Consider the following 13,271-nt stretch of genomic DNA (forward strand, 5'->3'; position numbering starts at 1 on the left):
TGTGTAACATGAGGAAGAAGGAAGTTAACCAATAACGAAGATCAAAAGTAAAGAGGGAAAGGGTCTTCTCTGGCACTCGTTAGTCTTTTACAATATTCTCAAATACAATGTAGGTAATGGATAAAGGCCAATTTATAATCAGGGCAACAAATACTACAACTTCCTAGGTTACAGCTATCTGTTAGTGACTCAGGTCCCATAATCTCATTCTTTTAAGGCTCAAAATCATTTAAAGTTTCAACAGATTTTGTCTTGAATTACATATTTTAATTAAAAAAGACATCAATGCTAGAGTTAATTATGTTCTACTGGTATTGAATATTCGGAGACATTGCCATTTTTCATAAACCTTGATCACCCTGTCAAACAATTCTTCTCCTTGGGAACCCTTTATGCATCACAGGGTATTTTACAGAATATGGAAACTAGCCTGGCTCATAGACCATTACGGGAGAGTAAGTGTGAGAATACTAGAGCTGTTTATCTCTAACTTTATGTTTCCCACCAGCACTTTGGGAAGAGACGATTCAGTGTAACTGAAAATAAACTTCAATTCGGATACAATATCTTCTTGAGCATGTTCCAACATTGCTCCATTCACAAAGTCAAACCAATATTTCATGGAACAGTTTACTAACACTGTTTTTGTTTAATCTGCAATGGGATATTGCGAGCACATTGAGCACTATGGTGAGAAAGGAAATATCCTCAGATAAAAACTGGAGAGAAGACTTCAGAGAAACTGTTTTGTGAGTTGTAAATTCATCTCACAGAGTTACACGACTCCTTTATTCAGCAGTTTGCTAACACTGTTGTCACAGAATCTACAGTGGGATATTCGGGAGGGCATTGAGGAGTATGGTGAAAAAGGAAATATCCTCATATAAAAACTGGAGAGAAGCCTTCAGAGAAACTGCTTTGTGCTGTGTGAATTCATCTCACAGAGTTACACCACTCTTTCATGGAGCTGTGTGCTAGCACTTCTTGTGGAATCTGAGAAAGGATATTTTTGATCACTTTGAAGCAAATGGTGACAAAGCAAATATCCTCAGATAAAAACTTGCAATATGTTTCTGAGGATATCTTCAAATATCCTCAGATAAAAACTAGAAATATGTCACAAAGCTTTCTGAGATATGGCTTCCTGATGTGTCAATTCATCTCACAGAGCTACACCATTCTTTTACTGGAGGAGTTTGTTAGCACTGCTTCTGTGGAATCTGAGAAGAGATACCTTGGATTACATTGAAGCCCATGGTGAAAAAGGAAATAGCGTCAGATAAAAACTAGAAAGAAGCTTTCTGAGAAACTGCTTTGTGATGTGCAAATTCATGTCACAGAGTTACACTACTCTTTCATGGAGCAAATTGCCAGCACTGTTTTTGTGGGATCTGAGAAGGGGTTATTTTGGATCACTTTGAAGCCTATGGTGACTAAGGCAATATAATCAGATAAAGCTAGAAGGGAGCTTTCTGAGAAACTGCTTTGTGCTGTGTGAATTCATCTCTGAGTTACACCTTTCCTTTCATGGAACAGTTTCCTAACACTGTTGTCATGGAATCTGCAATGGGATATTGGGAGTGCTTTGAGTGCTATTGGGAGAAAGGAAATAGCCTCATATAAAAACTGGAGAGAAGGTTTCAGAGAAACTGTTTTGTGAGGTATAATTTAATCTCATAGAGTTACACCACTCTTCTATTCAGCAGTTTGGTAACACTGTTTTAGTGGAATCTGCAGTGCGATATTCGGGAGGGCATTGAGGACTATGGTGAAAAAGGAAATATCCTCAGGTACAAACTAGAAGCAGCTTTCTGAGAAACTACTTTGTGATGTGTGAATTCATCTCACAGAGTTACATGGCTCTTTCATGGAGCAGTTTGCTAGCACTGTTCTTGTGGAATATGTGAAGCAATGCTTTGGATTGCTTCGAAGCCTATGGTGACAAAGGAAATATCCTCAGATAAAAACTAGAAGGAAGCTTCCTAAGAGACAGCTTTGTGAAGTGTGAATTTATCTCACAGAGTTGCCCAGTGGTTTTCATTGAGAAGTTTGCTAACATGTTTTCGTGGAATCTGCAATGAGATATATGGGAGTGCTTTGAGGCCTGTGTTTAAATAGAAATGTCCTTGGATTAAAAACAGGAAAGAAACTTTCTGAGAAACTGCTTTGTGCTGTGTGAATTCATCTCACAAAGTTAAACCAATCTTTCATGGAACAGTTTACTAACAATGTTTTTGTTTCATCTGCAATGCGATACTGTGAGTGCATTGAGTGCTATGGTGAAAAAGGAAATATCCTCGGATAAAAACTGAAGAGAAGACTTCGGAGAAACTGCTTTGTGATGTGTAAGTTCATCTCAGAGTTACACTTCTCTTTCATTGAGCAGTTTGATAACACTATTTTCGTGGAATCTGCAATGTGATATTCAACAGGGCATTGAGGCCGATGGTAAAAAGGGAAATATCCTCAGATAGAAACCTGAAAGAAGCTTTCTGAGAAACTGCTTTGTGATGTGTGAATATATCTCACAGAGTTACACTGTTCTTTTCATTGAGCAGTCTGCTAACACTGTTTTCCTGGAATCCGTAAAGGGACATTTCACAGCCTGTTGATGCTTAGGGTGACAAAGGAAATATCCTCATGAAAAGCTAGAAACAAGGCGTCTGAGAATCTGCTCTCTGATATGTGAATTCATCTCACAGAGTTACACTTTTCTTTCATGGAGTACTTTGTTAGCATTGTTTTTTGGGGAACCTGTGAAGGAATATTTTGGATCCAATTGAAGCCTAAAGTGACAAGGAAATATCCTCAAATAAAAACAAAAAAGAAACATTCTGAGAAACTGCTTTGTGATGTGTGAATACATCTCACATAGTTACAGTGTTCTTTACATGGATCAGTTTGCTAACACTGTTTTCATGGATAATGCAATAGGATGTTTGGGAGCGCATTGAAGCCTATGGAGACAAAAGAAATATACTCAGATAAAAACTGAAAAGAAGCCTTCTGAGAAACTGTTTTGCAATGTGTGAATACATGTCACAGAGTTACACTGTTCTTTTCATTGAACAGCCTGCTAACACTGTTATCTTGGAATTCATAAAGGGATATTTCGCAGTGCATTGCAACTTACAGTGACTAAGGAAATATTCTCAGAAAAAAACTAGAAAGAAGGTTTCTGAGAATCTGCTGTCTGATGTGTGAATTCATCTCACAGAATAACACTTTTTTCTTCGTGAAGCAATTTACTAACACTGTTCTCGTGGAACCTACAAAGTGATACTTGAGAGCACATTGAGGTCTATGGTGAAAAAGGAAAGATCCTCAGATAAAAACTAGAAAGAAGTTTTCTGAGAAACTGCATTGTGATGTGTGAATGCATCTCACAGATTTACACTGTACTTTTCATGGAACAGTTCACTAACAATGTTTTCTTGGAATCTGCAATGGGATATTTCTCAGTGCAATGCAGCTTATAGTGACAAAGGAAATATCCTCAGATAAAAACCTAAAAGAAGCTTTCTGAGAAACTGCTATGGATGTGTGAATTCACCTCACAGATTTACATAGTTCTTTTTACGGATCACTTTGTTAGTACTGTTTTCTGTGAATCTGAGAAGGAATATTTTGGATCGCTTTGAAGCCCATGGTGACAAGGAAATATCCTCAGATAAAAACTGGAAAGAAGATTTCTGAGAACGTTCTTGGTGATGTGTGAATTCATCTCACAGAGTTACACTGTTCTTATCATGGAGCAGTTTGTTAACACTGTTTTCCTGAAATCTGCAAAGGGATATTTTGGAGCACTTTGAGACCTAGAGTGAAAAAGGAAATATCCTCAGATAAAAACTAGAAGGAAGCTTTCTGAGAAACTGCTTTGTGATGCGTGAATTCATTTCACAGAGTTACACCATTCTTTTCATTGAGCAGTCTGCTAACACTGTTTTCTTGCAATCTGCCAAGGCATATTTGGAAGCGCATTGAAGCCTATGGTGACAAAGGAAATATCCTCAGATAAAAACTGAAAAGAAGCTTTCTGAGAAACTGCTTTGGATGTGTGAATTCATCTCACAGAGTTACACTGTTCTTTTCATACAGCAGTCTGCTAACACTGTTTTCGTAGAAACTGCAATAGGATGTTTTGGAGTGCATTGAAGCATATGGGGACAAAGGAAATATCCTCAGATAAATAGCAAAAAGATGCTTTCTCAGAATCTGCTTTGGATGTGTGAATTCATCTCAGAGAGTTACACCTTACCGTTCGTGGAGCAGTTTGCTAACACTGTTTTCATGCAATCTGCCAAGGGATATTTGGGAGCATTTTGAGGCCTATAGTGATGAAGGAAATATGCTCAGATAAAAACTAGAAAGAAGGTTTCTGAGAAACTCCTTTGTGATGTGTGAAGACATTTCACAGAGTTACAATGTTCTTTTCATTGAGCAGTCTGCTAGCACTGTTTTCTTGGAATCTGTAAAGGGATATTTTGCAGCGCATTGAAACTTATGGTGACAAAAGAAATATCCTCAGAGAAAAACTAGAAAGAAGGTTCCTGAGAGTCTGCTATCTGATGTGAGAATTCACCTACAGAGTTACACTTTCCTATCATGGAGCAGTGTGTTAGCACTCTTTCTGTGGAACCTGAGAATGGATATCTTGGATCCCATCGAGGCTTAATGCTGACAAAGGAAATATCACGACATAAAAACTAGAAAGAAGCTTTCTGAGAAACTTTTTTGTGATTTGTGAATTCATCTCACAGAGTTATACCTTTGTCTTCATGAAGCAGTATGCTAACATTGTTACTGCGTTCTTTTCATACAACCGTTTGCTAACACTGTTTTCGCGGAAAAGGCAAAGGATATCTGGGAGCGCATTGAAGCCTCTGGTGACAAAGGAAATATCCTCAGATAAAAACCAAACAGAAGTCTTTGGAGAAACTGCTTTGTGTGAATACATCTCAGAGAGATACAATGTTTGTTTCAGAAAGCAGTCTGCTAATACTGTTATCTTGAAGTCATCATGGGATATATTGCAATGCATTGAAACATAGGGGGACAAAAGAAACATCCTCAAAGAAAAACTAGAAAGAAGGGTTCTGAGAGTCTACTGTCTGATGGGAGAATTCATCTCACAGAGTTACACTTTCCTCTTCTGCAGCAGTGTGTTAGCACTCTTTATGGGGAATCTGAGACGGGATATTGTGGATGGCCTTGAAGCCTACGCTGACAAAGGAAATATCCTCACATCAAAACTAGAAAGAAGCTTTCTGAGAGACTTCTTTGTGATTTGTGAATTCGTCTCACTGTGTTACACCTTTCTCTTCATGAAACTGTTTGCTAACTTTGTTTTCGTGGAATCTGAAAAGGGACATTTGGGAGTGGATTGAGGCCTATGGTGGAATCGGAAATATCTTCAGACAAAAACTTGAAGGAAGATTTCTGAGAAACTGCATTGTGATGTGTGAATGCATCTCACAGAGTTACACTGTTCTTTTCACGGAGCAGTTTGCTAACATTGTTTTCTGGGACTGTGCAATGGGATATTTCTTAGCGCATTTCAGCTTACGGTGACAAAGGAAATATCCTCAGATGAATACTAGAATGAAGTTTTCTGAGAATCTGTTTTGTGATGCGTTAATTCATCTCCCAGGGTTACACTGTTCTTTTCATGGAGCAGTTTGCCAACATTGTTTTCTGGGAATCTGCAATGGGATATTTCCTAGTGCAATTAAGTTAAGAGGTGACAAAAAATATTCCTAGATAAAAACTAGAAAGAAGCTTTCTGAGAAACTGCTTTGTGATGGATTAATTCACTTCACAGAGTTACACCGTTCTTTTCATTGAGCAGTCTGCTAACACTGTTTTCATGGAATCTGCGTTAGGATATTTTGGAGCACAGTGAAGCCTATGGTGACAGAGGAAATATCGTCAGATAAAAACCCAAAAGAAGCTTCTGAGAAACAGCTTTGGATGTGTGAATTCATCTCACAGATATACACGGTTCTCTTCAGGGATCACTTCGTCAGAACTATTTTATGTGAATCTGAGAAGGGATATTTTGGATCACATGGAAGACTATGGTCACAGGGAACTATCCCCAGAAAAAAACTGGAAAGAAGCTTTGTGAGAACGTTCTTTGAAATACGGGAATTCATCTCACAGAGTTACACCTTTATTTTCATGGAGCAGTTGGCTAATTCTGTTTTCGTGCAATCTGCCAAGGGATATTTGGGAGCATTTTGAGGCCTATAGTGATGAAGGAAATACGCTTAGCTAAAAACTAGAAAGAAGCTTTCTGAGAAACTCCTTTGTGATGTGTGGAGACATTTCACGGAGTTACAATGTTCTTTTCATTGAGCAGTCTGCTAACACTGTCTTCTTGGAATCTGTAAAGGGATATTTTGCAGTGCATTGAAACCTATGGTAACAAAAGAAATATCCTCAGAGTAAAACTAGAAAGAAGGTTTTTGAAAGTCTGCTATCTGATGTGAGAATTCACCTACAGAGTTACACTTTCCTATCATGGAGCAGTGTGTTAACAACATTTCTGTGAACCCTGAGAAGGGATATTTTGGATCTCTTCGAAGTCTATGCTGACAAAGGAAATATCCCCACATAAAAACTAGAAAGAAGCTCTCTGAGGAACTGCTTTGTGATGTGTGAATTGATCTCACAGAGTTACTGCGTTCTTTTCATACAGCCGTTTGCTAACACTGTTTTCATGGAAAATGCAATAGGATGTTTGGGAGCGTATAGAAGTCTCTGGTGACAAAGGAAATATCCTCACATAAAAACCAAACAGAAGTCTTTGGAGAAACTGCTTTGTGATGTGTGAATACATCTCAGAGAGACACAGTGTTTGTTTCAGAAAGCAGTCTGCTAACATGTTATCTTGGAAGCCGTAATGGGATATTTTGCAGCGCACTGAAACTTCGGGTGACAAAAGAAATATCCTCAAAGAAAAACTAGAAAGAAGGGTTCTGAGAGTCTACTGTCTGATGGGAGAATTCATCTCACAGAGTTACACTTTCGTCTTCTGCAGCAGTGTGTTAGCACTCTTTATGGGGAATCTGAGATGGGATATTATGGATGGCCTTGAAGCCTACGCTGACACAGGCAATATCCTCACATCAAAACTAGAAAGAAACTTTCTGAGAGACTTCTTTGTGATTTGTGACTTCATCTCACTGTGTTACACCTTTGTATTCATGAAGCTGTTTGCTAACACTGTTTTCATGGAATCTGAAAAGAGATATTTGGGAGTGGATTGAGGCCTATGGTGGAATCGGAAATATCTTCAGACAAAAACTTGAAGGAAGATTTCTGAGAAACTGCATTGTGATGTGTGAATACATCTCACAGAGTTACACTGTTCTTTTCACGGAGCAGTTTGCTAACATTGTTTTCTGGGTCTCTGCAATGGGATATTTCTTAGCGCATTTCAGCTTACTGTGACAAAGGAAATATCCTCAGGTAAATCCTAGAATGAAGTTTTCTGAGAAACTGTTTGTGATGGATTAATTCAACTCACCGAGTTACACCGTTCTTTTCATTGAGCAGTCTGCTAACACTGTTTTTGTGGAGTCTGCGTTAGGATACTTGGGAGCGCAGTGAAGCCTATGGTAACAGAGGAAATATCGCCAGATAAAAACCCAAAAGAAGTTTCTAAGAAACAGCTTTGGATGTGTGAATTCATCTCACAGATTTACACGTTCTTTTCAGGGATCACTTTGTTAGAACTATTTTATGTGAATATAAGAAGGGATATTTTGGATCACATGGAAGACTATGGTCACAAGGAACTATCCCCAGAAAAAAACTGGAAAGAAGCTTTGTGAGAACGTTCTTTGAAATACGGGAATTCATCTCACAGAGTTACACCTTTATTTTCATGGAGCAGTTGGCTAATTCTGTTTTCGTGCAATCTGCCAAGGGATATTTGGGAGCATTTTGAGGCCTATAGTGATGAAGGAAATACGCTTAGCTAAAAACTAGAAAGAAGCTTTCTGAGAAACTCCTTTGTGATGTGTGGAGACATTTCACGGAGTTACAATGTTCTTTTCATTGAGCAGTCTGCTAACACTGTCTTCTTGGAATCTGTAAAGGGATATTTTGCAGTGCATTGAAACCTATGGTAACAAAAGAAATATCCTCAGAGTAAAACTAGAAAGAAGGTTTTTGAAAGTCTGCTATCTGATGTGAGAATTCACCTACAGAGTTACACTTTCCTATCATGGAGCAGTGTGTTAACAACATTTCTGTGAACCCTGAGAAGGGATATTTTGGATCTCTTCGAAGTCTATGCTGACAAAGGAAATATCCCCACATAAAAACTAGAAAGAAGCTCTCTGAGGAACTGCTTTGTGATGTGTGAATTGATCTCACAGAGTTACTGCGTTCTTTTCATACAGCCGTTTGCTAACACTGTTTTCATGGAAAATGCAATAGGATGTTTGGGAGCGTATAGAAGTCTCTGGTGACAAAGGAAATATCCTCACATAAAAACCAAACAGAAGTCTTTGGAGAAACTGCTTTGTGATGTGTGAATACATCTCAGAGAGACACAGTGTTTGTTTCAGAAAGCAGTCTGCTAACATGTTATCTTGGAAGCCGTAATGGGATATTTTGCAGCGCACTGAAACTTCGGGTGACAAAAGAAATATCCTCAAAGAAAAACTAGAAAGAAGGGTTCTGAGAGTCTACTGTCTGATGGGAGAATTCATCTCACAGAGTTACACTTTCGTCTTCTGCAGCAGTGTGTTAGCACTCTTTATGGGGAATCTGAGATGGGATATTATGGATGGCCTTGAAGCCTACGCTGACACAGGCAATATCCTCACATCAAAACTAGAAAGAAACTTTCTGAGAGACTTCTTTGTGATTTGTGACTTCATCTCACTGTGTTACACCTTTGTATTCATGAAGCTGTTTGCTAACACTGTTTTCATGGAATCTGAAAAGAGATATTTGGGAGTGGATTGAGGCCTATGGTGGAATCGGAAATATCTTCAGACAAAAACTTGAAGGAAGATTTCTGAGAAACTGCATTGTGATGTGTGAATACATCTCACAGAGTTACACTGTTCTTTTCACGGAGCAGTTTGCTAACATTGTTTTCTGGGTCTCTGCAATGGGATATTTCTTAGCGCATTTCAGCTTACTGTGACAAAGGAAATATCCTCAGGTAAATCCTAGAATGAAGTTTTCTGAGAAACTGTTTGTGATGGATTAATTCAACTCACCGAGTTACACCGTTCTTTTCATTGAGCAGTCTGCTAACACTGTTTTTGTGGAGTCTGCGTTAGGATACTTGGGAGCGCAGTGAAGCCTATGGTAACAGAGGAAATATCGCCAGATAAAAACCCAAAAGAAGTTTCTAAGAAACAGCTTTGGATGTGTGAATTCATCTCACAGATTTACACGTTCTTTTCAGGGATCACTTTGTTAGAACTATTTTATGTGAATATGAGAAGGGATATTTTGGATCACATGGAAGACTATGGTCACAAGGAACTATCCCCAGAAAAAAACTGGAAAGAAGCTTTCTGAGAACATTCTTTAAATACGGGAATTCATCTCACAGAGTTACACCTTGATTTTCATGGAGCTGTTTGCTAACACTGTTTTCGTGCAATCTGCCAAGGTATATTTCGGAGCACTTTGAGGCTTATAGTGATAAAGGAAATATGCTCACATAAAAACTAGAAAAAAGCTTTCTGAGAAACCCCTTTGTGATGTGTGGAGACATTTCACGGAGTTACAATGTTCTTTTCATAGAGCAGTCTGCTAAACCTGTCTTCTTGGAATCTGTAAAGGGATATTTTGCAGCACATTGAAACATCGGGTGCCAAAAGAAATATCCTCAAAGAAAAACCAGAAAGAAGGTTTCTGAGAGTCTACTGTCTGATGGGAGAATTCATCTCACAGAGTTACATTTTCCTCTTCTGCAGCAGTGTGTTAGCACTCTTTATGGGTATTCTGAGATGATATATTATGAATGGCCTTGAAGCCTACGCTGACAAAGGGAATATTCTCACATCAAAACTAGAAAGAAGCTTTCTGAGAAACTTCTTTGTGATTCGTGAATTCGTCTCACTGTGTTACACCTTTGTCTTCATGAAGCTGTTTGCTAACATTGTTTTCGTGGACCTTGAAAAGGGATATTTGGGAGTGGATTGAGGCCTATGGTGGAATCGGAAATATCTTCAGACAAAAACTTGAAGGAAGATTTCTGAGAAATTGCCTTTTGCTGTGTGAATGCATCTCACACAGTTACACTGCTCCTTTCATGGAGCAGTTTGCTAGCATTGTTTTCTGGGACTCTGCAATGGGATATTTCTTAGCGCATTGCAGCTTACTGTGACAAAAGAAATATCTTCAGATAAATACTAGAATGAAGTTTTCTGAGAAACTTTTCTGTGATGGGTTAATTCATCTCCCAGAGTTACACCGTTCTTTTCATTGAGCAGTCTGCTACCACTGTTTACTTGGAAATCTGTAATGGGATATTTCCTAGTGCAATTAAGTTAAATGGTGACAAAGGAATTATCCCCAGATAAAAACTAGAAAGAAGCTTTCTGAGAAACTGCTTTGTGATGGGTTAATTCACCTCACCGAGTTACACCGTTCTTTTCATTGAGCAGTCTGCTAACACTGTTTTTGTGGAATCTGCGTTAGGATATTTTGAAGCACAGTGAAGCCTATGGTGACAGAGTAAATATCGTCAAGTAAAAACCCAAAAGAAGCTTTCTGAGAAACTGCTTTGGATGTGTGAATTCATCTCACAGATTTTCACTTTTCCTTTCAGGGATCACTTTGTTAGAATTATCTTATGTGAATCTGAGACGGGATGTTTTGGATCACATGGAAGACTATGGTCACAAGGAACTATCCCCAGAAAAAAACTGGAAAGAAGCTTTGTGAGAACGTTCTTTGAAATACGGAATTCGGCGGAGCAAGATGGCCGAATAGGAACAGCTCCAGTCTCCAACTCCCAGCGCGAGCGACACAGAAGACCGGTGATTTCTGCATTTTCAACTGAGGTACTGGGTTCATCTCACTGGGGAGTGCCGGACGATCGGTGCTGGTCAGCTGCTGCAGCCCGACCAGCGAGAGCTGAAGCAGGGCGAGGCATTGCCTCACCTGGGAAGCGCAAGGGGGAGGGAATCCCTTTTCCTAGCCAGGGGAACTGAGACACACAACACCTGGAAAATCGGGTAACTCCCACCCCAATACTGCGCTTTAAGCCAACAGGCACACCAGGAGATCATATCCCACACCTGGCCGGGAGGGTCCCACACCCACGGAGCCTCCCTCATTGCTAGCACAGCAGTCTGTGATCTACCGGCAAGGCAGCAGCGAGGCTGGGGGAGGGGCGCCTGCCATTGCTGAGGCTTAAGTAGGTAAACAAAGCTGCTGAGAAGCTCGAAGTGGGTGGAGCTCACAGCAGCTCAAGGAAACCTGCCTGTCTCTGTAGACTCCACCTCTGGGGACAAGGCAATAACAAACATAGCCGAAACCTCTACAGACACAAAGGACTCTGTCTGACAGCTTTGAAGAGAGCAGTGGATCTCCCAACACGGAGGTTGAGATCTGAGAAGGGACAGACTCCCTGCTCAAGTGGGTCCCTGACCCCTGAGTAGCCTAACTGGGAGACATCCCCCACTAGGGGCAGTCTGACACCCCACACCTCACAGGGTGGAGTACACCCCTGAGAGGAAGCTTCCAAAGCAAGAATCAGACAGGTACACTCGCTGTTCAGAAATATTCTATCTTCTGCAGCCTCTGCTGCTGATACCCAGGCAAACAGGGTCTGGAGTGGACCTCAAGCAATCTCCAACAGACCTACAGCTGAGGGTCCTGACTGTTAGAAGGAAAACTATCAAACAGGAAGGACACCTACACCAAAACCCCATCAGTACATCACCATCATCAAAGACCAGAGGCAGATAAAACCACAAAGATGGGGAAAAAGCAGGGCAGAAAAGCTGGAAATTCCAAAAATAAGAGCGCATCTCCCCCGGCAAAGGAGCGCAGCTCATCGCCAGCAACGGATCAAAGCTGGACGGAGAATGACTTTGACAAGATGAGAGAAGAAGGCTTCAGTCCATCAAATTTCTCAGAGCTAAAGGAGGAATTACGTACCCAGCGCAAAGAAACTAAAAATCTTGAAAAAAAAGTGGAAGAATTGATGGCTAGAGTAATTAATGCAGAGAAGGTCCTAAACGAAATGAAAGAGATGAAAACCATGACACGAGAAATACGTGACAAATGCACAAGTTTCAGTAACCGACTCGATCAACTGGAAGAAAGAGTATCTGCGATTGAGGATCAAATGAATGAAATGAAGCGAGAAGAGAAACCAAAAGAAAAAAGAAGAAAAAGAAATGAACAAAGCCTGCAAGAAGTATGGGATTATGTAAAAAGACCAAATCTACGTCTGATTGGGGTGCCTGAAAGTGAGGGGGAAAATGGAACCAAGTTGGAAAACACTCTTCAGGATATCATCCAGGAGAACTTCCCCAACCTAGTAGGGCAGGCCAACATTCAAATCCAGAAAATACAGAGAACGCCACAAAGATACTCCTCGAGAAGAGCAACTCCAAGACACATAATTGCCAGATTCACCAAAGTTGAAATGAAGGAAAAAATCTTAAGGGCAGCCAGAGAGAAAGGTCGGGTTACCCACAAAGGGAAGCCCATCAGACTAACAGCAGATCTCTCGGCAGAAACTCTCCAAGCCAGAAGAGAGTGGGGGCCAATATTCAACATTCTTAAAGAAAAGAATTTTCAACCCAAAATTTCATATCCAGCCAAACTAAGTTTCATAAGTGAAGGAGAAAAATAATCCTTTACAGATAAGCAAATGCTTAGAGATTTTGTCACCACTAGGCCTGCCTTACAAGAGACCCTGAAGGAAGCACTAAACATGGAAAGGAACAACCGGTACCAGCCATTGCAAAAACATGCCAAAATGTAAAGACCATCGAGGCTAGGAAGAAACTGCATCAACTAACGAGCAAAATAACCAGTTAATATCATAATGGCAGGATCAAGTTCACACATAACAATCTTAACCTTAAATGTAAATGGACTAAATGCTCCAATTAAAAGACACAGACTGGCAAACTGGATAAAGAGTCAAGACCCATCAGTCTGCTGTATTCAGGAGACCCATCTCACACGCAGAGACATACATAGGCTCAAAATAAAGGGATGGAGGAAGATTTACCAAGCAAATGGAGAACAAAAAAAAGCGGGGGTTGCAATAC

The sequence above is a fragment of the Macaca fascicularis genome, chromosome 14 (genome assembly GCF_037993035.2).
Source record: "Macaca fascicularis isolate 582-1 chromosome 14, T2T-MFA8v1.1".
Classification (NCBI taxonomy): Eukaryota; Metazoa; Chordata; class Mammalia; order Primates; family Cercopithecidae; genus Macaca; species Macaca fascicularis.